The sequence below is a fragment of the Phodopus roborovskii genome, unplaced genomic scaffold, assembly GCF_943737965.1.
Source record: "Phodopus roborovskii unplaced genomic scaffold, PHOROB, whole genome shotgun sequence".
Taxonomy (NCBI): Eukaryota; Metazoa; Chordata; class Mammalia; order Rodentia; family Cricetidae; genus Phodopus; species Phodopus roborovskii.
In genome coordinates, this window is record NW_026125540.1 from 1,623,197 (window position 1) to 1,649,787 (window position 26,591).

Genomic DNA, 26,591 nt, shown 5'->3' on the forward strand with positions numbered 1-26,591 from the left:
TCTTTCATTTTCAATCTACTAAATAAGAACAAATTATTACTTTTATAATTCAATTTAAATAACATTTTTGCATGGTCTTACTTTCAAGAAATTATAATAAAACTAACAGAAAAAATCCTTGGAATGGAAGGGTAATTTTTGTTATTGATTGTGGTTATGGGCTCATGGTTTTTTACAAACCTCAAACCTCACCAAGTTATGTGCATTAAATATACAAAATATTTGTATGTCACTGAAGTTCAGAAAAGTGGTAGTAAAAATAAGCAAAACAAAACATAAAATTAGAAAAAAAGTTACAACATAGTGTTATAAATAAGATCCATAAACTTTGTCTACTTATTTAAAGTGAAATAGTACTCTGAATATTACATAATTAGGAAAAGACAAGTACCTGAAATATTACTACTCAGTAGTGACACTAAGCTAATGCATGTAAAAGTAGCTTTGATTATGGTAATTTATTTATTTATTTTATTATTTCATCATTTGCATGAAACTTAAATAAATAAAATAACTTGGAAAGATATGAGATTATATTTTTATATAGGATAATTATTTTTAACTTCTAACCTCATATACATTTTATAATTAATATTCAGTAAGTTTCTAATTATCTTTATATGTACTTGAATTTCTACAAATTTGAGGGAAACAATTCTATTTAGGCATTTGTCATTAGCATAACATTTATAAAATTAATTTGTTTTTATTTAAGAAATGAGTGGCAACTTCTAGCATGTCCATGACATTACATCATCTTGTCTTACTTTACACATATGCCCTATATTAAATTCTAACAGAGTCATATCTCTGCATGATTTTCTCCACTTAGTCTCTTTCTTCTCTAACATTGAAAACAAGTTGCTAGCAGGGTGCATTTTCATTTGACAATGTCTAGATTTTTACTGCCCTTCTGTATTTTTTTTTTATGTTTCCTGGGATTCTGATATATATCAATAAAGGGCATAGAAAGATGACTTCTGCAGAGACATTTATGTTTGTGGCATTGACTGTGTGTTGAAAGCTTGTAGCAGGTTAAAAAAAAAAATGAGAGCTGCTCTTTTGTAGTGCCAGTTCAAAAAAGTAATAATCACTTGGGAATTTTTACTCTGTATCTGCTGCAAAGAAACCCAGCAGTGAAGAAAGGCTTGTGAAACCATAGAAGGCAGTAAATGTCAGGAAAGGTGGGCCATTCTTGCACATAACCATGAGGGCAGCCTACTTGTACTCAATTTCATTGTTATGCTTAGTCAACCATAACTGTATGTCAAGCTGATCTTTGCTCTGAGGAAGGCTAGAAGTAACTACAGGTAACAAACTTTGGACTAGAATTTTTCAGGCATTTAAAAACTTTGTTGTACTTAAAATACACCAGCAGGAAGTAGTTTGGAAAGAACAACGCCCAAATCCCAAATATTGTGTATAAATGTTTGTTTTCATTTAATTGGACTTTGTTATATAAAATAAAATAAACTAATTAATAAAAAATACAATATACAGATTGACTCCTTGGAATTGGTTGATTTTAAATTCCAGCAAGGAAGAGTTTTTCAGGTATGCTCATTTTCCTTTAATCATTTCATTTAGTTCTTCAAACTAATGTCACACACATATATACACACACACAGACAAAGACACACACACACACACACACACACACACACACACACGTGCATGCTCCTGAGCTAATCAAATTTAAATAATCCTCTTAAATGTACTTTGTTTTAAAGTATCAAATTGTATTTAGCAATATCACAAAGGTAATATGGTGAGGTGTGGACTTAGGCAGGCAACACAAAGATACTAGTGCTTATCAAGTGTAGATTTTACAGAGGGTGTGTACTATCTCAATGTTACATTGGATAAAACTAAAAGCATAGGTAAATCAGCAAAGAGTTCAACGAGACATTTAATTCTGTTATCAATCTATGATTAAAAGGATAATCATATTTACTCTGTGTGCCTATATCCATGTGTATGACTTTGGCCTTCTATTGATTTCTATTAATGGTTATGAGTGCTATTCAGTGATGATTTGTATATTACCATATACAAATTCTAGTATGTTAGAGGTTCCCATTCCCTGTCTTTTGCTGTATTGACACATTTTATTCTGTTATGTTCCCTGAGCCTGAGTTGGGGACGATGATGTTCTGTTTAGAGATGATGACTCAAAAGTTCTCTGATTGTTAACCTTTTAAATAGTTACCACTCTCTGCTTTAGGCATTGCTCATTTTACAAAGAGGATTCTCTGATCAAGATTAAGGTCAACAATATTCTTTGAATACTTACATTAGTATTTAAAGGGCAGTTTGACTATAAGTCCACATTAAAAAAAATGTGAACAGTAGAGTTCGTGCTAGTATTTATAACCTTTGAGCAATAGCTTTGGACCAACGTTTAAGTTTCAGATAAGTATTCCTTTCCATCATTGGTCAATCCCTAAATATAGCCATAAAGTGGCTAGTACAGTCGGATGACTATTGTATTTGTGAGCATATCTAGCCTATCAGATCAATGTCCTTTCAAAACATGTTGTTTTCTTAGTCAAACAACTCAAACTATATAGACTTGTGAAAAATTCTTAACTGTGTTTTCAATGCACAAGAACAATTTTACTTTTAGGATGACTTTAAGCTTGACTGAATCACCTGTGTAACATGCCTTTATTTAAGCCTTGTATGTCTTTAATAACATTCATCATAGCAACTCCCAGTTTTGTCCTTTGCTTATTGATTAAAATGAAATTCAACCAGAGTTTCCAGACAGACACTGTTGCCCAGCCTACAAAATGCATGGCTAAGAATTATGCAGCTAAAATTTAATTAAACATTTTCTTAAATATTCTTTTAAATTGGGGCAATTTTGTCATTTATCATATCTTGTGATATTTCTTGCTTATTCAGAGTAATGCCTTCATTAAATGACATTTTTAAATGATTTTGTATTGTCCTTGCATGGCGATGATTTTTACTAATGTCTTCTCAGTGTGGCCCTAAGTGTAATCTCTTGATTGTAGAGATATACTTAATTATATAGTTGTTGAGGAAGTTGATCATACAGTTATTCTCACAGTCCTATCATGTCAAATCAAACATTCTTGTCAAGTGCAAAATTAGAAAGGCTATCATAAATGCCCTTCCCGGAGAGTGAGATCTACGACTAATTTATCCATGGAGCCCTCAACTAACTAACGCCTGTTGGAAACAAAAGCAAACATAAACACTGAGTTGAAGTAGAACTCAGATGCAGAGGGAGAGGACAAGACCAGGCAGCAGAAACATATCCAGGCAGCTTACCTGAACAAGGAGGAGCTAAAGGGCCACCAGACTGATAGCTGGGAAGCCAGCATGGGACTGACTCAAGCCCCCCTGAATATGGGTCTCAGCCAGAATGACTGAGCAATCTAAGAGACCTCAGACAGTGGAGCCAGGATGTATCCCTGGAGCACAAAAGGACTTTGGGAACACAACCCCCATGGAGGGATAACTGCCTTAATCTAGAGACAGGAGAGAAGCCCTAGTCCCTACTTCACATGACATGTCAGACCTACATGACCCCTACTGGATGACATTCCCCTACATATGGATTGGGGTGGGGGGATGGGAGGGTGGTTAGAGTGCATGTGAGAGGGCAGAGAGGGTGAAAGGGAGGGAAGGAGGAAAGGAGGAAGGAAGGGAGGGAGGGAGAGGGAACTGGGATTGACATGTAAAATAATAAATTAAATTAAAAAAAATGCTTTGACTCCAAAATTTAAGTTCAAGGACAAGTTACTGGGGAAAAGGATTTCTATTTTTGTTTCCACAGAAAATGAAAAGATGTGGATTCCTTCCAGACTAATGTGGTTTGATCAAGCCAGACTGCCTGAAACAGAGTACTAGGTGATCCTACATTCAAAACAGCTGAACAAAGCAGCCTTACAGACTATAGCCAGGATTTCTGAATCTTCTTCGAATTCCCCATGACAGCGCCCCTTACCAGCAGGAAGTAGTTTGGAAAGAACAACACCCACATTCCCAAATATTGTCTATAAATGTTTGTTTTCATTTAAATGGACTTGGTTATATAAAATAAATAAAAATGATCATTTCTGTCTTGATGTCTGCAATTGTTTGTCATATATCTATACAATATAGATTGTTTTCCTCTCCCCATTTTACAATATATTATAGAAAGTAAGTATATTTTTACAGTGAAGAATTATATCTCTGAGATAGAATATGTATATAAAAACAAAGAAATATTTTAAAAGGAATTTTGTCTAAACTTTCTGTTACTTATTCAACACTTTATTTATCTCAAATAGACAATTTTACTTTACCTTTTTTTGTATTGAGAAACAACCAAGATAGTCTTTTCCATTATGGTCATTCACCATACCATGTGAAATGTTATCTACAAACTGCTGTGGTTGAGCAACAATAAATGACCCTGATCAGGTGTTTACTGAGACACTTTGTGTACACGTGAAGAATAAATGGTATATATAGCTGGATTTCATGGTAGTTCTATCTTTAGTTTATTGAGAATGCTATATACTTATTTCCATAGTGACTGAACTGATTATAATTCCTTCAGGTTTCTTTAAAGTACACACAAACACATTCACCAGAAAATGCTGTTCTTATATCTGTTTTGATGAATGTGTTGTGTTTTATTTTATATCTTTTTTGCTTTGCTTTGCCATCTGATTTGAATGAGAGGCAATCTTTATTCAAATAAAATCTCAGTATGATTAAACCCTAATTGTTACATTTAATATGTGTGAATGTAAATATATCTGAAGGCCAAGAGAGAGTTTTTATTTATTGGAGAATAAAAAGGGGAGAGGAAAACAATCTTTACTGTATAGATATATGACAAAAAATGGCAGACATCAAGACAGAAATGATAATTTTGCACATAGCAATAATGTTTGATTTAACATGATAAGAATGCAAACGTGTTTAAGAGGAGGGTAATTAAACTAGTCTTTACAAGTTTTAAATTTTACATATCCAACCAAGACATGGAGTGAGAGGGTAGAAAGGTGACATTATTCTGTTTCAACCTGATGATGGGACAGACTTAGTAGACTTCAGATGGGAGGCCTTACCCTCTCTGTGTAGCAAATGGGAGGAGAAGGAATTCAGAGAGAAGGAGGGGGAACTAGGAATACAAAAAAAAAAAAAAAAAAATGAGTAAAAGAAAAGGAAAAAATGTTTCAAATTTTAAAAAAGCTATATGAAAGTAGAAATGTTTGATTCACTGTAAGTTAGAAGGTAACAAAATATCAATATATATGTGTAAATAATTCTTTTAATCTCACTTAGAAATGTCTCCTTTACTATGAATTGGCTTGATTCGCTAAAGCACATAACTATCCACACATGTATGTCATTACAAATGTCTCATAATGTTTTGAATTAGTTAAAACACTTTTTTGACTGGTTTTATGAATACAAGCTTGCAACTTCAAAGAAGTTTAAAATAATGATAAATGTCAATAATATTCAAGAAATTAAAACCAAATATATAAACACAGTAAAGGCAATGACTATAGAAATTGAATAATTACAAAAATTATATTTTGTGGTATTTATTTTTGAAAAGTTGCATAGCATATACAAACAGCCACTGCCTCCATTAATGCTGCTCAATATTTACATTTAAACATGTACAGTTTTGAATAAAAATAATGCAATGTGCAGTACATAGAGGAAGCCACATTTTGGAAAAGAGAATATGTACTCAAGAGGAAGAATTTTAGTAAGTTAATCATTATTATATTCTTCACCATAAAATAAGTGTGATGTATAAAAAGATTTAAAATTGATGCTATATAAAAGAGAAGTCTGTTCAATGAGATTCATGGTGTGTCACAAATTTATAACATTAAATAAGAAAAGATAATATAACAACAAGTGAATTTAAGAATGGTATCATTCTAATTTTCTAAATTGTTCCTAAGCATCTTTTAAAACTGTAAAGGGGATATCCTTTCACTATATTAAATTTAACATATAACAAATACCTCTGGGGAAGAAGGTGATAACTTTAATTAGTTGACTAGTTTCAGCTTCCTCAAGGATCTTAGGACTGTGAAGTCTTCTGATCAATTTTTGTTTGTTTGTTTCATAGCCATGTGGACTAGAAAGTGGATGGTATCTGAAATTTCTGACAAAGTCACTACAGTTCCCTGATTGATAAATTTGAAATGAAGTAGTATTATTCTCAACATAATCTATAGCTAAGATTAATGTTATCTTTAGTAATAAGTGAATTAACTAAAATCCTAACAAATTGATGACATTGAAGTAGAAAGGGAAACAGCATACCCTGCTTCAGCAAATCCCTCTGTGAGCTTTAACTTTTTACCAGAGATGTGCAATACACCTGAACACAGAAATTTAATGATGTTGCTCTGTAATTTTTTATTTTTTTTTTATTTTTTAAATGTTTTACATGTCAATCCCGTTTCCCTCTCCCATCCTCCTCTTCTGCATCCCCCATCCCTATTCCTTCCCCTTTCTGCTCCCCAGGGATGGTGAAGCCTTCCATGGCGGATAATCAAAGTCTGTCCTATCGTTTGGATCAGGGCATAGGCATTACCCGATGTGTCTAGGTTTAGAGAGTATCCCTTGTGGAATGGGGTCCCAAAGTCCATTCGCATACTAGGGATAAATATTGATGCACTACCAGAGGCCCCATAGATTTCCCAGGCCTACTAACTGACACCCACATTCAGGGTTTGGTCCTGTGCTGAGTCCATGAGCTCCCAATTGCTCAGGTCAGGTGTTTATGTGGGTTTTCTCAGCATGGACTTGACCTCTTTGCTAATCACTCCTCCCTCTTGAAAACTGGATTCCATGAGTTCAGCTCAGTGCTTAGCCGTGAATCTCTGCTTTTTCCTCCCTCAGCTACCGGATGAAGGCTCTAAAATGGGATATAATGTAGTCATCGATCTCATTATAGTGGAAGGGCATTTAAAATAGCCTCTCCACTATAGTTTAGATTCTTAATTAGGGTTATCCTTGTGGGTTTCTCAACATTTCCCTAGTGCAAGATTTTCTTTAAACCAACAATGGCTCTCTCTATCAAGTAATCTCTTTCCTAGCTCTACTCCATTCATTCCACTCAATCTCTTGCTCCCTCGTGTTCTTCTCTCTCTTCCTCTTCTCCCCTCCATTTTCTCCTACCTCCGTCCCCCCCCCCCCTTCCTGTGCTCCTAAATTGTTTCAAAGCCCTTTGTTCCTTTCTCCTTCTTTAGAGGATCATGCTTGCCTCACTTAGGGTGCTCTTTGTTTCTTAGCCTCTCTGGAAGTGTGGATTATAGGCTAGTAGGCTAGTAATCCTTTGCTAATATCCATCCATATATAAGTGATTACATACTCTTTTTGTCTTTCTTTGATTGAGTTATGTATCTCAGGGTGGTTTCTTCTATTTCTATCCATTTGCCTGCAGATTTCAAGATTTCATTTTTTTTTTTTTTTCCTGAGTAGTACTCTACTGTGTAAATGTATTACATTTTCTTTATCCATTGTTCAGTTGAGGGGAATCTAGATTGCTTCCAGGTTCTGATTTATACAAATAATGCTGCTATGGACACAGTTGAACAGATGTCCTTATTATGTGAATGTGCATGCTTTGCGTATATGCCTAATAGTCGAATTGTTGGACCTTGTGGTAGAATGATTCCCATTTTCCTGAGAAACTGCCATTCTGATTTCCAAAGTGGCTGTATGAGTTTGCACTCCTACCAGCAATGGTGAAGTGTTCCCCTTTCTCTACATCTTCCCCCACATAAACTATCATGGGTGTTTTAGATTTTAGCTATTTTGAGAGGTACAAGATGGTATCTCAGAGTTGTTTTGATTTGCATTTCCCTGATGGCTAAGGATATTGAGCACTTTCTTAAGTGCCTTTCTGCCATTTTAGATTCCTCTATTGAGACTACTCTATTTTGTTCTGTACCCCACTTTTTAATAGGATCATTGGTGTTTTGGTGACAAGCTTCTTGAGTTCCTTATCTTTTTTTGGGAATCAGGCCTCTGTTTTGTAGGGTTGGTGAAGATCTTTCCCCATTCTGTGGGTTGTCATTTTGTATTGTTGACTGTGTCCTCTGCTTTATAGAAACTTCTCAGTTTCAGTATTTCTCATTTACTAATGGTCAATCTCAGTCAGTGGTTGTACTATTGACAATATGTTCAGGAAGTGTTTTCTTGTACCCATTTGTTCAAGGGTACCTCCCACTTTCTCTTCTAAGAGGTTTCATGTGGCTGGATTTATGTTGAGGTCTTTGATCCATTTTGACTTAAGTATTGTACCTGCCGATAGATATGGACCTATCTGCAATCTTCTACATGTCAGCATCCAGTTATGTCAGCACTATTTGTTGAAGAATTTTTTCCATTGTATAATTTTAGCTTCTTTATCAAAAAATCAGGTGATCATAGGTATCTCCCTGAATGTCCTGGGAATGCCTGATTGAGGAAGCAGTGCCCAATGATTTAAATGTTTTTCAAAGTAAAGACAATTCACACATATTTCTCATCATTCTATGATGGATACCTTCTCAGAAAGAATGGCAATTTGCAGAAATTTTATGTAAAAAGATTCTGTTGGGCTCTTGAAATTGCTTTCATGGTTTGAATGAACACTTAATCAAATCTCCCAATAACACATATTGTGAATGAAAGATTGTGTGTGTATGCTGCTTTGTGAAAAATATATAGCATGACCTTCAAGCTCTCAGCACATGCTATAGTTTAATCCATAGGAAAAAAATCTTATACTTTGAAATATAAAACAAAGAAAACAATTTTGACAGTCTTTGTGCAGAACAAAATGATTGGAAACTAACATTGGTCAGAGTTGTTTTATATTAATATAATTATAACTCTTCCTAACTAGAAGATAGGTAGTTAATATTATACATACTGCCTCACTGACTGGCACTTATTTACCAGAAAAAGCATTACATTTCAATGATGTCATTTCTTCCCCACTTACTGAGTTATTTCTTTCTTTTATTTTGTATCTACTAGTTTCCCCTTTATTGCAATCAAAATAAATTCATAAAATCCAAGTACAGATATGAATGTAGACATAGATTCCTAGAATTTACTTAAATAAATATTACTTGATGGTCCAGTTCAAGTTCAATACATTTAATGTACTTAACTTTATTTAATTTGAGCATTTGTATTTTTCCAAATTACCTTATTTATTCTTTGAGAATTTTATACAATGTATTTTGATCATATTCACTCCATGTCCTTCCCTTAAGTAAGTAGGATTCACCTCTACAACCCTTAAATTTGTTTTTTGCTTCCTCCTCTTTCCTCCCATCTCTATTTTCTTCTCTATTTAATTTTTGTTCAAATCTAATTTTATTGAACTGTAGTGATATATTGTTTATGATTTGTTAAAATTTGACTGAGGATTCAGGAAAGCAAGTCAGCATCAAGTTATATAGATAAGGTAGTGGTGATACATACATACCTCTAAGTATTTTCACATGTTCTTATCTCACCAGAGAATTCCTGGTATGCTGTTTCTTACTGGTCCTTAAATGGTGACTGCTCTTTGCCCACACTTCCTAGAATCCTTCTTGTCTCCTAGACCCACATATTATCTCCCTACCTCATTGGCCAAACAGTGTATTCTTCAAACAATCAGAGAAACATATATATATATATATATATAGAAAGAGTACACCAATCATTTTTTATTCTGAATTTTTTGAGAACTGATTTCACTGTGTAGTTTTGTAGCACATGCAGGCCTCAAGCTCATAAAGATCCACCTGCCCTTATTTCCCAAGTGCTGTGATTAAAAGTGTGGTGTACCACTGCCCAGCTTTTTTTTTTTTTTTTTTTTTTTTGTTTGTTTGTTTGTTTTCTGACAGGGGTTCTTTCATTGCTTTGGAGCTTTAAATCTATCCTGGAACTTGCTCTGTAGACAAAGCTGGTTTCTAATTCACAGGGAGCCACCTGTGTCTGCCTCCTGAGTGCTGGGAATAAAATTATGCACCATCAATGCCTGGTTATTTAACTCTATAACAAAAGTCCATATGGTCATAATTGAATTCATCTTATCCATCAGTTAGTCTTGGAGACTATGTGGACAGTGAGAATATTTTGGTTATTAATTCAAAAATAAAGAATGATTTTCTTTTAAGGACATGATCATTTGTTTGTGATATTGTAATGGCATAGATTAAACAGGTAATTTCTGCTTATTTTTAACATATCAATGAAATGTAGAAGACATTGTCCCAAATAGTGCAAAATCCTAGTGTGAATTTTCAAATGCATTTCTGCATGAAAATAAGATGCCCTGGGCTCTCAGAACTTTGTACAACCATGCCTCAATTCATTAACCCCTATGTACTACAATAATATGCTTATTGCCAAAGGTTGAGAGCCTCTCTAAGTTATGCACACAAATGTAATTATTTAGAAAGCAGTTTGATAACACTACCATTATGAAAACATCGGTTGGCCTCAGTAGATCAAAACTCGAATAATTTCAGTATATTATACAAAAGTACACAAAGTTGGATTAGAGACATGATGAGAACAAGTCTAAGGAACAGGGGAGACAATAGAAGTTAGACATAGTCAAGATAACTTATATTCATGTATGAAATATTCAAAGATGAAGTTAATGAAAAATATTATGTATAATTATTTAATCTTCAAAGGTACAAATAAAATCATTTTTATAGTACCTGTTATATGGGAATCTTTAGTAAGATGACAAGAAAGTTCTTCATTACAGACTACAATGAGAAGATTAAAGTCTGTATATTCTGTTTTCTGTAATGCTTCTAAACAACTCATTATCAATATCTCATGACCTCAGAGATTATTGCAGAGGAATGTGAGTCCACTGACTCCAACTAGTTCCATGCACAAAAATGGACTAGATTTGCATAAAAATTTATTAGAATTTATGGGTTGTCTATTTTGTGAATATTTTGGAATGTAATGCATATTTTATGTAATGCATAGGTATTATACAAGCACATAATATAAAACCATGTATATATTGTATCACCTGTGGAATGAAAATATATTATGTTGTACTTGTTAGCTATTTTCTGGTGTTTTGTTTTTGTTGTTGTTGTTGCTGCTCTTGTTGTTGTTGTTATTGCAAATCACTGTAGATTTACATCAAAGAAATGAAATTAATTCATTTTTAAATTAGTTGATTTGATTTCTGGGCAATATGATTCTTAACAACAACAATATGGATTCTCATGTCCCCTCTGTAATAACATGGATTCAAAATTACTTTTAATATTTGCTTAATTTTACATTGATCATGCAATGTTGTTTTAATCATATTTTCACTTCTTTTGCTAATTCAAGACAGGGTTTCTCTGTGTAGCTTTGTTGACCAGGCTGTCTCTTAAATCAGAGATCTACCTGCCTTTGCCTTTTAACTGCTAGGAAAAACTGCTAGGAATAAAGGTGTGAGCCACCACCCAACCAGATTCTACCTTCTTCAATTGTATGTGGTTGCTCTAAATATAGTTTTTGTAAATATTTTCTCATTATTTATAGGGGTTTTTAATACATTTTTCCTTTTCTTTTTCTCATGGTTGGATTCTCACAGAAGGGGAGATTTTGTGGGAACATACTAGGAGAATCAACTATTTTAAGGAAAGGTGAAAACACAATCAGTAAACAGAAAATGTGGAAATTTGATGATGCATCTAATAAACATACTTGTTTTAATATCTGGTACAGAGAAAGAAAGAGAAGCATTTGGTGATGTGTTCACCACTGCTTTGTAGCTAGAAACCATGTTGAATCTAATGTTCCCTAGAATTCCTTCTGAAAATCATTTCCTTGGGTAATGCATTTTTCAGGTCTTTATGTCTCTACAACACACAATGTCTTCAGATTTTGATTTTCACATAAGATGGAAAGATATTTTAGACTATTCTGTACAAGTATTGTGTAAAACGACTAGATATATCTTCATAAGCACCTCCAAATTAGGATGTCAGGTATTTAAAACTACTTTGGGACCATTTGTTGAAGAAGATGTTAGGAGAAAATATGTTATGTAGCCCATATATTTAGTTTATGACTATACAGTTGAATATTTTGACTCTCTGAGCAAAGTGAATTAAAATATTTAAGCTAATTTGCATTTCCTTCTCATCCACCAGGTGTTGAGACATCCTCTAGGAACAAAAGTACTGATCCTGTGAATGATAAAGTTTAAATATTGTACAGCTGTGGATACACTTGTGTAAGGAGTATGGTTTTTCCTCCCGCCGCTGGTCTTGTCCCACTGCCACGCCAGCCCCGATTAACACACAGAGACTCTGTATATGATATAATTCTTTTGGACAGTTACTAGTTTCTTATCGGCTAGCTCTGTCTTAATTATTAACCCATTTCTATGTATTTCCACATGGTCTTACCAGTGAGAGGCGGCTGGCGGTTCTATTCTTTCCAGATTCTCCATCTTGGCTCCCCTTCTTACGACTTCCTCTTTCCTCCTTGTCTCCTAGTCCTGCCTATCTTGCTTTCCTATTGGCCAACAGTGCTTTATTCATTAACCAGTATGAGAAACATATATACAAATGGCATCTCTCATCACACTTGCTCCTTGTTATGCATTCATCTGGTTTTCTCTCATTCCCTTCCTAAACCTACAGTTGTACCAGGCATAAGGAATGGCAAGATGTTATATTGAGTAAGGAGGATTCTGTGTGTTTGTGAATGTAAAACAGATGTGCAGTCAATATTGTGGACACCAAACCAATAGGACAAGGAATAAATGCAAAAGGAATAAAAGGAGAATTTGCCAATGATTTTTGGTAAATATATCATCAGACGTGGAAGTTACAGCTTCCTCCCAGGATGTGAATCAGAGCTTTTCACACAAAGCTTTCCCTGTTATTTTTCTTCACAGGAAAATGTATTATAAGTACCTATAAAAAGAAAACAAATGAGTGAAATATCCATATAAAAGAGTTTCAAAATTCTTAAATAAATGTGAAGTTACACAGAAAAAGTTAAACTATTTTTAAAATGTACAATTAAGACCAAATCATTATACACTGTATCTTGAATTATTATTAAATGGACACCAATAAATAGATAACTTAAAAAGACAAAGTATATGATGTCAAATATAATTTATAAGAAATATTTTAAAAGAAAAACATTCAGTGTTTCACATTCTTGATATTATCCCTAATTTCTATTCCTCAAATTCAGACAATGAATTTGCAAATTATTGCCAATTTTTGTGACAAAGTCCTCACATCATTTTCATTCAATTTCTATAATCTTGAAAGAATAATTTACAATTTAAAATTTTATTTCCAGTTGTTGAAAATATAACTGTCACTATCTGGCTTATGAAATCAAAATTTTTGATTATTTCTCTATACATGCTTCTTTCCATAGAAATTCACCAACTTGAGTGTCAGTAGAGTAATATTGTTCGCATGTGTTACTGTTGTTATTGTTGTTTAAGCATTTAGTTTCTCCATTTATATTTTTTTACTATTTACCCATAATTAATATACTTTATACTCATACTACAAATATTTCTGAAATTACAAGAAATTTGTGAATTGAAATTTCTGTGAAATAGATAATAGTTTTTTTTTTCTTGAAGCCAGAGTTTTTGAAATAAAATACATGTTAACTACCTGTTAATTTTCCAGTTTTGGTCTACTAGGTATATTTATCATTCTAAATTATGTTATAGCTTTAAAGTTGGGCTCCATATGCTAGTATTATGAGGTCGCCATATTAGAAATAAGAAATTTACAAAGAAACCACTATTGATCTAAACTCTCTGACTCAGTATCTCTAATTTTCCAGCTTAGTACCTTAAAATGAAAGCCTTTCCACAGATGATTTTTACATCCCAGTTAGGACTTGTGAATTATCACACTGACTGTTGCAGGTGGTCTTTTTTTCAGCTGCCATCAATGATCACTGTGCACTCAAGATGAACTTTTTCTCAACAAATCTGAACAATTAGGGAACCTTTCCTTCCTATAGACAGACAGTGATGAAGCTTGCTTACTTGGAATGCTGAATGATGTGCCTGAACTCACAGGTTAAGACAATATATCTGAAAGTGTTTTTTCATGTCTCTGAGAATGATGGGAACCTTGCATTTATATTCATTTATCAAACTCTGATAATTTCAGATGGCAATGAGAATACACAAAATTTCTGAGAGATAGGTTCCTGGAGTCCTATCACATGTATCTTTAAATTGAATTTTTAAACACAGTGATGGGCTATAAAACTTGATTCAATTAAAACCACTTGCTGCTTTTGAAGAAGTTCCCAGCATCTGTGGGTGGCTCACAGTAAATGAGTTCAAGGAGACCAGTATTGTGTTCTGTATTCCATGTATATAGACATGCAATCACACACACACACACACACACACACACACACACACACACTCACACACACACACACACACACACACACACACACACACAGAGAGAGAGAGAGAGAGAGAGAGAGAGAGGAGAGAATATGAATAAATAAATCTAAAAATTTAGAATAAGTAAAATTCATAGAAAGAGTAAGAATTTACAAAAAACCCACATACCCACATCTCATTTTGTGAACCAAATTGGAAAAAGGATAACATAAAAATTGTAGACAAATATGGTCCCCTGTACTATTTTTAAATAAGTTGCCAACAGAGATTTTCCTCATTTATATAGTTGCAAAGTGTCCAGACATGTACCCACGAGAAGTTAAGGGTAATGTGTTTCTCTTAACTCTGCTGGAGACAGAGATCCTGGAGCACAGGCCCAGCATTTGCAACTGTACCTGAACTGAATTTGAAATGAAGAGACTGGATATTCTGGTTCCAATAGGAAATAAGTTGTAAAGGATCTGCAAGTTTTAGGTGATTTTGTGAGTGAGTGTGTGAGTGTGTGTGTGTGTGTGTGTGTGTGTGTGCGTGTGTGTTAACAGGCACATGTGTGGTGACTAGCATAATTTGTCACACTCCCAAGAGAGAAGGAAAGATTCTCCTTCCCTTGTTAGGCTCAAAGCAATTCTAAAGTCTGATATGGAACTGCTTGACAAACACATGCTTGGTGAACCCTAGGAAATGCTCTCAGACTACTTATTCTCCTGTAAGTTGTCCCTGTTCTAAGATGCATTTTTTTTTCCTGAAAATTAAGGCAAACTTATACCAATACTTACATATATGTTTTAAGTTGTCTTCTTAACATTCATGTGCATGGAAAACAATGTTTCTTTGAAATTTGAAAACCTAAATCTTTGTCTCAGTAAAGGCAGATGCTACTTTTGCCAGTACAGTTCTCATAACACCCATGAGTTTCATTAGAAATATAGACTCATTCTATCACAGAAAGATCCACCCTCATAAATTGTTAGATAAGACTCTTTTCTGCCATAGAGCATGTATAGATGGTTGCCAAATAATATTTTATAGATAAAGAATTCTATGGTGCCTAAGTACATTATTAAACACTAAATAGTAACATGCTATGTATACATGACTCTATACACATTGTGATATCATGCAACTCTATAATTTGAAAGAAATAGATGACTAGTTTGTCTTTTATTGTCATCGATACAACTTCTGAAAACCAACTGTTACAATGAACATACCAAATTGTAGAAATGTTTTTCTTTTGGTAAAATTCCAAAGATTTTTGCTCATTTTTTTTTCTCGTTGTACATACCAAACAGACTTCTACCTCCCTCCCCTCCTTCCTTTCTCCCCCACCTTATCCCAACCCTCCAAGATCTATCATCAGAAAGGGTCAACAAAACCTGGCACATTCATTTGAGGCAGGACCAAGTCTCTTCCCCACACACACACCCCCAACCACACATCAACACTGAACAATCTCTTAAAAGCTTTTGATGAAAACAGTTTCACATGGTTATTTTTATTCTTTTATTTTTTTAATGATTGTGTGATTATTTTAGTTGCAACATTCCATTGCCTAATACTAAACATTCCTATGCTCTTTGATTGTATTCTAAATGCATGACTCTGTTTGATTTTTTTATAGCATACACACATATGTATACATAGATGAATAAAGTGTAATCACAACTTTTTTAGTATTGGCATCTGTAGCTATATTTATTTGAGCCAAGCTTTAGTTTTCAACCTTCATATAAAAGAATGAAATAGCATTTTGGGCAAGCAAAGTGTTTAAATATTTCCACATGATACAACAGCTTGCCTAGGAGTTAAAAGATTAACTTACCAAGAAACCAAAGCTAACTTGATAGACATCTTCAGAAGATAACTTTCATTTTATAAATCTGTGCATCTATTTTAAAATTAGAACACGAGCATATTTCAAGTCCTATAAATAATACAACCAATTAGTTTCTTTTTCATCCATTTTTTTATTTGAAATCCATGTTTAATGTAATTTCAGATGCTTATTTTTTCAGTACAACTGATTTAGTTTTGAATATACACAAACATGCATGTTGCAATTTGATTCAGAAGATAATTTATTTAATATCTGAGTCATTGTTGTAAATGCAGAAATACAGAATAAGTTTTGAACTCTTTTGGGAAATCTAGCATATCCAAACTGGGACAACTTATTCCTTCATCCATCAGAGCAGTGCCTAATTTGAATTTATTTTAGAAAATATTTTATTAATACTTTTTCAAAAGATGATAGGAGTTTGATACCAGTTATATTTACCTGAGCAATACTTGTTATTTTACATAAGAACTTAACTTCTAAAATGAATTTCCATCCCTTAAACATGAGGACATAACTTCAAATTAAAGGGTAAAGATGGGAAATAGAATGAAGTGTTTGCTAAAACTTCAATGTTAATGCAAATTTGTTCATAGATAAAATAGTGATTTTTGGTTTAAAAGAGATGCTATTGAGTTTCAATACACAAAGCTTATACTTGAATAAATAAGTTATATTATTATATGGAAACATGAACTCTTATGTATAAAAATAAAGCATAAAGGAATAATAATTTTTTACATATAACATCTCTGTGTCATTTCTAAATCATTTGTAAAGCATATGAAAATCTCTCCAGGAACATTTATGGTTAAGTATTTTCAAATCCTTCTATTAAAGACAATAAATGGTCATCTTTGTCTGCTGGATATATTATTTTAAAAATGTATCTGTACATTATCATTCATTCCATGGATTTATGACTTATCCTCCCATTAATAAAAAACGAAAAGGTAGTACTATTTTTTCATTAGAAGAAAGTTAAATAACATTTTATTAAATTTTGAAGGAAAACAACAATAAAAACCTGAAAAGTACTGTTAATTTATGACCGAAAGTTAACCTGTAAGCTTCACCTTCCCAAGGACCAGGTAACTTCCTGGTTTTTTGGGAGCTATAGCTTTTTTTTTAAAACAACATCAAACCACATGGGAAAACACAGTGGTCTTATGTGATTTTCTTTAATTAACTCCTGTAACATGTATCTTGTTGCCCATAAGCTCCGAATTTGAGATGCTGGTTGTCCTGAACAAAGACTATCATGTTCAGTATTTAATTAAAACTTGTTTCAAATTTGGCTCAAAACTATAAAACTGGGTTTTCTTTGAGGGAATCTCAGTATTAATTGTAGCTTCTGGGAGTAAGGAAATGTAGAGAAGGATGAGATAAAGGCCTGCCTTTGTTAGTTAGAGTTCAAGAAAGCTGTCATATTTAATAATCGAGGTCAATAAGCAGATTGACAGTGGAAAGAGGGGAGGTGTGAGCTTCAGAGAAAGAATGAGAAAGCAGAGTTGCAGGAAAAGGCTCAGAAACTGGGGGTGAAAAAGCAGATACAAGGAAGGAAAAGGAATACTAAACAAAACAGTCAGGGTTAGCAATACAACGTGATAGGAACCTTGCTAGCAGGTGTATCAGGAAGGGACTTCTATGAGATATGAATGTACATCTCATTAGAGGATGTTTATTCCTCTCCCTTCCTTTGCATGACATCAAGTACATCAGATGTCATAAAATATGATCTACTGGGTATATGACTGGCAGACCCAACTGTATACAATCTTAAGAGAGGAAAAAAGAATATGCAATATTCTGATCTTTAAGGCAAATGAGAATATCATGGCTCCATTGTATCAAAGGTACAACACAGGTTCCATTTTTTATTTTTTTTTTATCCATAGACAGTTGTTTTTCATTAATGGTCTTCTACAAAACCCTGATATCTACATCTTTTTGTATAATAATTTAAATCCTAAAGATGGGCTATTGGGTGTTTGTATGTTTATCTCCCTCTCTTACTAGTTAACTTTATTTTATACCCTGACCACAGTTATCCTCCCTCATCTCTTCCAAATCCTTCCCCCACCTCATTTCTGACCTCTAGCCCATCTACTCCTCTTGTTTCTGTTCAGAAAGTGGCAGGCAAAGCTGTAATTTTGAGATAGAAAGGATGGGAGAATTAATCCACCAGAATAAAGGGAATTGACAAGCAGTTGTGAACATACAACAAGTGATATAAAAATAATTGGGGAAGGATGGTACTCACCTAGGGAATTAACATTCTCTCATTGTGTGACTACCTGCAACACAAGGGGCACAGGAGATAGGGCCAACTTCATTCCTTCTGAAATATACAACCCTCAAAGCAATCATGGCAGAGGCACTGTAGGAACTAGTAATGAGAAGGGAGTGATGAAAGTGATTTTGCTATGTGACTATGTAAGCTTATCTGTCCCTAAACCCTGTGTTGCAGGAAAGAAGAAGTGGTTTCTATTCAAAAGACAGGGTGAGCCATTCATTTGGTGCTATCTTTTGAACATATTAATCTGCAGGGAGGTTCAGGGCTAAGAATGGCCACTCTATTGTGAATTCACTGCTCTCTCCTTCACCTGATTAATTCCCACCATTACTGACGGTCTGAGTTAAACTGACATTTTTTAAAGAAAAATCCATTAACAGAAGTAAAATAAAAGATAAGGGAGTATGGTGTAGTACATACTTGTTTAACTATACCCTAATTTAGTAAGCTTTTACATAGTGCCTCACTAAATTTGGATAAGACCAAAAACAAAACCAAAGAATGTTGATCAAGAAGAAAGCTGGAAGCTTCCTGCCAAAACTAAATGAAACTGGACATGGACAAAGGAGTAAAAGGAGACCAGAATGTGGAGACATGGCTTATGGCTTTTGTAATACTAGCAGCCAGATCATGGGTAGAGTTATACGGCACTAATGGTATGCAGAATGCAATAAGCTGCATGTGGGTTTACATCGAAGAAGAGTGTGTTTGAAAAAACAAATGTGTTAAAAATGTACCTCATGTGGCCTAAAAAAAAATTATCTACAGTTCTCTTTTCTCTGACTAACAACTTCCTTCTCTGTAAGTGTATTCCTAATGAAGACTTTCTACCTCTTCCAAATCTGTTGTGTTGTTACTCAACTGCTTGTTTGGCAACAGACAAACCTGGAAGGCCCACTTAGTCTTGATATCTGATCACATCATTGTTATTTTACCACCTTTTTAATAATATACATTTAAATGTTTCCCTCATTTCATGTATAAATAATCCATAAAAGCAAGTTCACCACAATTTTTAGTAATCAAGCTCAGATTTTATCCTGGTATCTTTTCCTTTGTCTATGAAGGTGGCTATGAATTCCCTCCCCTCTTAGAACATCTTCTGGCATAAGGTAAATTCAAATGACAGCAGATAATCATAATTCCATTATCATGCTGAGGACAGTGATAATAACAGGCATTCTTCTGTCTAATGTTTAGTAACAGCAGCAAATTACAGGCTGGCACCATTTATGACCAAAGTGATCCACACTGTCTTGCCAAGAACTACTCATTCTGTTTGTTGCAACAAAGATAAATTTATGTTCTAAGAATGCTGCACACAGGCCCTGTACAGACGGGACATGCTTAAGAACACAGACAATTTTTATTTTCACTTCTTTTTCTTAAAAAAGATCATAATTATATTGTGATTATATTGTGATTTTAAATAATCTTCAAGGCTATAAAGAGAAATAAAAGTAGCCAATGACTATCTTGATTGCTACTTTGCTGTAATCAGCAGTGTGGCACATAGAGCAGGCCTTCACAAGAAATACTTTTTCTCCTCCTGTGCAGAGCAGCTCGCAGGTTCTCATTACAGTATAAAGTAACTCTGCTGTGTGCACCGTAAACCTTACCTGAGAGTCAAAATTTTACTATGAAACTAAACCTATCTCAGAAATACCTCAAGCCCCATCAGTACCTTAACAGAACATGAAGACTCTCAGGCAGAATCTACCTTCAATTATCAAGCAAAACAACACACTTGCTGCATGTCTATGGAACCAACCTAAAGACATCAAAAGTATGAAATGTTCAGAATCAGGTACTCTAACGATTCACTGGTGTCAAGGGACAAGAAAGCCCATAGCTAGGGTTTGTCATGAGATAAAGTGTTGGGGACCTTCACAATCCTCAATACCTCAAGTATCTGAGATAGAAAATTACTGCCTCCTAAGAAATAAACAGGATGTTCAGCAGAACATTCCAAATGCAGGCTTGTGATTTCACAGCCAGCTAAAGAATAGCTCAGGGCTATCTCTCCTGCTGCAATTTACAGCTAATTACAGGTTAGTTAAACAATTTAGGGTATTCCTTCTACTGACCTTCTCACTCTGCCTAAGGGCCAGTGACCATGCCCTGGTTAGGTGCACACCCTGCTCACATCCTGTCCACAGTCCTATATAAATCTCCCTTGAGAACATAAAGTTTGTCAGCTTGATCAAAATACTGCCTTTCTGTCCATTCTTTGTATATCTCCTCTTCCATTTTCTTCTAGGTTTTCCCTTGTTCTTCGTTGATTGCCCCGCAGTCGGGGCAATAAAGTGGTAAAGATGCTTGCTGCCAAGTCTGACTCCGTGAGTTCAAGGAGAAGAAATAGACTTCTGCACTCCTGAAAGTTGTCCTCTGGTGCGTGGGTGCGCGCGCGCGCACACACACACACACACACACACACACACACACACACACACAGAGAGAGAGAGAGAGAGAGAGAGAGAGAGAGAGAGAGAGAGATACAGTTAAAAAATGTGTACAAATAAAAGGAAAACACATATCCAATGATCAGATGTTTACACTGAGGACTCCATTGGTTTAGAAAGATACAACAAATGAACTATTAGACGTGTACAACATTCATCATGTATTTAAGGGGTGCTTTAGAACTATTCCATTAACTTTAAAAAACAGCTGAATTTACTATGCATATCTGAGACATCTTATGAAAAATAAAGGCAAGCAAATGATGCAGGAAATCAATCTTGAATACCCTTAGCAAATACATCTTTGAATTTTCACATAAGGATAGTACAATTCACAACCGAAGCACAGTTGTTTGAAGTCCCTAAAAAAGTTATATATTGAATGTAGCATTTCTCTGTTCATCTTGACATGTCCCCTTCAATCCAGTTCTCCCACACCTGAACTTGGTGATTATAGTGAGGTGTGTACCATCCAATCTACTGGCACCTTGTGGACTCGATCCATTGGACCATTTGTGCTTGCTTTGTAGTTTATTCTTGAAGTCTGCTTCACATACATCTGCAGAGACAGCTGTTTCTCTAATCAGATGTTAGCTCTGTGTGGATATCTTATTTCAGCCATGAGATAGGTTTTCTAATTCTCTTATGATTAAAGTCTACACTATTTGAATGTAAAACTCTATGCAAAGTTAATGTCTTTATTTCCTTGATTAAATTATTGTTGTCTTCTCTCATATAATTGCTGTCTTGTTAGTTCATGACCACATGCATTCATGTTTTGCAGTAATATGCAGAAATGAATACTCCACAAACCTTATAAATACATTTATATCTCTCAATTTCTCCAGAATTTTCTATATTCAAATATATGCATGAATAAATTATCAGCTTAAAATGTAAGGAAAAAGTTTCAAAGTAAAATAAGATATGAAATTGATGAGTTAATTATGAGCATTTTCCTAAACTTAGTGAGGTATAAAACCACACAATGAGATATGGCTTTTGCCATCAATCATGGTAAATTTACATTTCAACACAGTTTGTTCTGTGATTTAAAAAATGTCTTCTTATAAGCTGTCATCTTTATCAAAGTGAAAAGGAAAGCATCATAATACTGTTTCCACTATAAGAATTAAAAGAATGATTATGAAAGACATATATCAAAAAGCTTTCTGATATCTAGCTGATATTCAATAAATACTTCTTTTTCCTCTTTTTTCCCTGATTCCCTCAGGCTAATCAAAGTCCCTAACTAACTCAGAGTCAGGATTCTAAATTGCTTTAGGCCTACAGAGTGAAATGTAATAAGCCTGAAGGTAAACGCCTAGGCTTTTTAAGCCAGTATCGTTTTTGAAATGTAAGAGTTATAAATGCAATTTTGTGAGGAAAGTTCATCAAATTAAGGTCTATGTCTTAATTTAAGACAGCTAATTGAATTGTACATTAGAAGACTAAACTTCAGTCTTTGGTATTGAAGATAAAAAACTGTGGGAAATTGGTTACAAAAATCATCATCGCATTTGAGCTTTTCACATGTAGTTTTTACTGTGATAAGATATCAATGGGATCTGTTGTTTAATGGTTTATACTCTCAAATTTTCTGGAATATGTTATCTTTCATATTTTAAACTAATGGTTTTCTTTACTTGTTTTCTTTTGTTGTTGTTTACTCAAAAGTCACTTACACATAAACAACAAACTTACACAGCGAACAACAAACAACAAATTTACATTTACACAAGTCCAAATGGATCAAAGACCTCAACATAAATCCAGCCACACTGAAACACTTAGAAGAGAAAGTGGGAGGTACTCCCTGCCCATAACTCCAGTAGCATATACACTGAGATCAGCAATTAATAAATGGGACCTCCTCAAACTGAAAAGCTTCTGTAAGGCAGAGGACATAGATGATAAGACCAAAGGGCGGGTCAGAGACTGGGAAAAGATCTTCATCAACCCTACATCTGACAGATGGCTGATCTCCAAAATATACAAAGAACTCAAGAAATAGTCACCAAAACACCAAACAAACCTATTAAAAAAATGGGGTATAGAACTAAATAGAGAATTCTCAGTGGAGTAATCTAAAATGACTGAAAGACACTTAAGAAAGTGCTCAACATCCTTAGCAAATAAAAAGAACTCTGAGATACTATCTTTCTTCTGCCAGAATGGCTAAAATTAGAAGCACCAATGACAACTAATGGTGGAGAGAAGGTGGTGAAAGGGAAATACTCCTCCATTGCTGGTGGGAGTGCAAACTTGTACAACCATTTTGGAGATCAGTATTGCTGTTCATCAGGAAAATGGAAATCAGTCTACTACAGCTCTGAGGTATATACCCAAATGATCCACATCCATGCAACAAAGGCATCTGCTTAACTATGTTCATACCAGCATTATTTGTAACAGGAAGAACCTGAAAGCAATCTAGATGCTTGTCAACTTAAGAATGGATAATGGTACTTTTACACAATGGAATACTACTCAGGGGAAAACCAATGGAATCTTGAAATTTACAGGCAAATGGATGGAACTTGAAGAAAACATCCTGAGTGAGGTAACCCAGTCACAAAAAGAGGACCATGGTATGTACTCTCTCATTTATGGATTTTAGACATAGAACAAAGGATCACCAGCCTACAATTCATACCTCCAGAGAAACTAAGATACAAGGAGGAACCTATGAGATACATACTAGATCCCTCACAGGAGGGGTAAAGATCAAGCTCTCCAGAGCATATTGGGAGAGGGGGGGAGGTGGGAAAAGAGTGGAAAGGGAGTTATGAGAAAGAGAAAGGGAGGAGAGAACATATGGGACCAGGAAGACTGAGCCGGGGGACATATAGACAAGAACAAAAAAGAGATACCATAATAGAGGAAGCCATTATAGGTTTGAAGAGAACATTGACTCTAGGGAAATGTCCAGAGACCTACAAGGACGACCCTAACTAGCAATCTGAGCTCACCCTTCTTAAGTTCAGCTGTCTCAATGGGTTTCTGTAGCCTGGTCTTGACCCCTTTTCTTATTGCTTCTCTCTCTCCAAGTGGATACCTGGAGTTTAGCTCAGTGTTTAGCTATGGGTTTCTGCTTTTTTTCCAGTAGCTACTAGATGAGGGCTCTATGATGGCATAAAAATTAGTTATCAATCTCATTAACAGAGAGGGGCATTTGAGGTAGCATCTCAGGATTGGTGCTCTGTCCTGTGTTGATTGGTCAAGTGGTAGCTATGGCCTATAGACCCTCTCAGGATGTTTGCTATGCTCTGCAAGTCACTGTTTTGCCACTTTTCCCTTAAAGAATGCCAGTAGTCATAAAGCACATCTAGTGTCCTGCCAGGTAACTTCTTATAGATTCCTTGCCATGACGTATATACCCTATATACCTCTGACCTCCTAGTGGCTAGGGAAGTCCTAACAAGGTCAGACATGTGCTGAGTCAGAGGCCTACATGTCTTTTCTGTAGTCTGTCATGGCTGGTAAAGCAGATAGCTGGTCCCTTCAATGATCATGGTGTGTCTTCACAGCAATGGAAACCATAATTGAGACACATGATAGTACCTGAAACTGGGCTTGGTGTGATAGATCTGTCCTTGCGTTTGGACTTTGGTACTTTGGGTTATGAAAGCAGTGAAATACATAAAAACCGCTTAATGGGCCATATAAGAAGTATGGAAGACAGAGATGCGTAGTCATTTCAACTGTTGGGGGCTCACTCAAGAAGTTTCAGAAGGGAATTTTATTATGATCCCCACAGATTTGGTTTTGTGTTATTTTGATGAAGAAAATAGCTGTATTTCCCCCTTGTCTGAATATTCTGTCTGAAGAAAAGGTGGGAAGTTTTGGTTATTTCCATTAACAGAAGAAATCTCAAAATAGTCTATTACATACTGTTGTGTGGATATTTTTGGTAACTCTAATAAAGATTTATAATGAAAAGGAACAAGCTAAGTAGAGTAAATTACAAAACTATAAAAATAGCACCAGGAACTGGAATGGAGCTAAATCCTACATTCAAGAAGAAAAATAGATTAAAAAATGGAATAAAGGGAGGGGTGGCCGCAGGACAACATCCCACCTAGCTAAATTTCCAATTTGTGAAAAGAAATTAATCAAAGCTTAGAACTGGATGTGGTGATGCATATCTTTTATTCCAGCAGTAAGAAGGCAGAGGCTGGCTGATCTCTGTGTCTGAGGACACACTCCAGAAGATGGAGCCGGTTTCCTGTCCATGAGCCAGCAAGGGGTGGTTGTTTTCCACCCGAAGGATAGCAATGGGCATGCGTAACATGGTGTGTTTGTCAAGAGTATCATGGGCTGCACCAATCAGTAACGGACACGACTCCTCAGAGCATATATAAGCAGAGCCCTTTTTCCTCCTCAGGTTCCTTCCTCATCTCGCGGTAAGAGCCACACAATAAAGCTATGCTAGAGAAGAATCCTGTTGTTGAGTGTCATTCTTGCAGGCGAGGCAACAGTGCTCGATATCACATGCTTCTGGACTTAAAGTTAATATGGAAGAAACTGGCTATGGAACTTTCCTCCAGGCCTTAAAGAATCCAGGAAGGCCAGGTATGCCTCAAGGGTGTCCCTGACTAGAGACCTAGTTGCATAAAGCTGTGAAGTGGAAGACTGGACTGCCTTGGAAATTCCAAAATGTTAGAGATGCCAGAGTGGTGGGATACCTGACAAAAAATTTCTGGTAACATGGTGTGGAAACAGCCTAATACAAAAAAAAAGTATGTTGCAGTCAAAAAAGCTGAACAAAGTTGGAAATCTCATGTTTTGACATGAGAGGTGAATATGCAAATTTAGGGTTTGATAAGCATATTTTCAGTTTTGCTTTAGTTTAATATTTTCTCACTGTGCTCCCTATATGTTGGAAGTATTTGATTTGCCTTTCCATTTTAGTTTTATTAGGGATTACACTTGAGAGGTGGCACAAATCTCCGAAGAGCCATTGAACTTGGACTTTAAATCACTGCTGAGACTGTGATAGACATATTTATTTTGCATTGTGATATTGTTACAAGCCTATATGGGTCATCAAAATTGGCCTACATAACAGGAAGTGGCACTACTAGTATGTGTGGCTTTGTTGGAGTAGGTATGGTGCTGTTGAAGGAAGTATGTCACTATAGGGGCAAGCTTAGAGGTTTCCTGTGCTCAGAATATCTCTGAGTGACTCAGTTGACTTGATGTTGTCTGCAAGATATAGCACACTCAGCTTTATTACCACATCTGCCTGTATACTGTCATGCCCTACATTATGATGATAATGGAATGAACTTCTAAAACTGTAGAGAGAGGACAAGACCAGGTTGCAGAAACACATAGAGACAGCTGACCTGAACTGATAGCTGGGAATCCAACATGGGCCTGACTCAGACCCCCTGAATATGGGTCTCAGCTCGAAGGTCTGAGCAGTCAGACAGTGGAACCAGGATATATTCCTGGTGCACAAAGGTCACTTTGTGGACACTTCCCCCATGAAGGGATACTGCCTTAATCTAGAGACAGGAGAGAAGTCCTAGTCTCTACTTCAAATGACTTGACAGATTTACATGA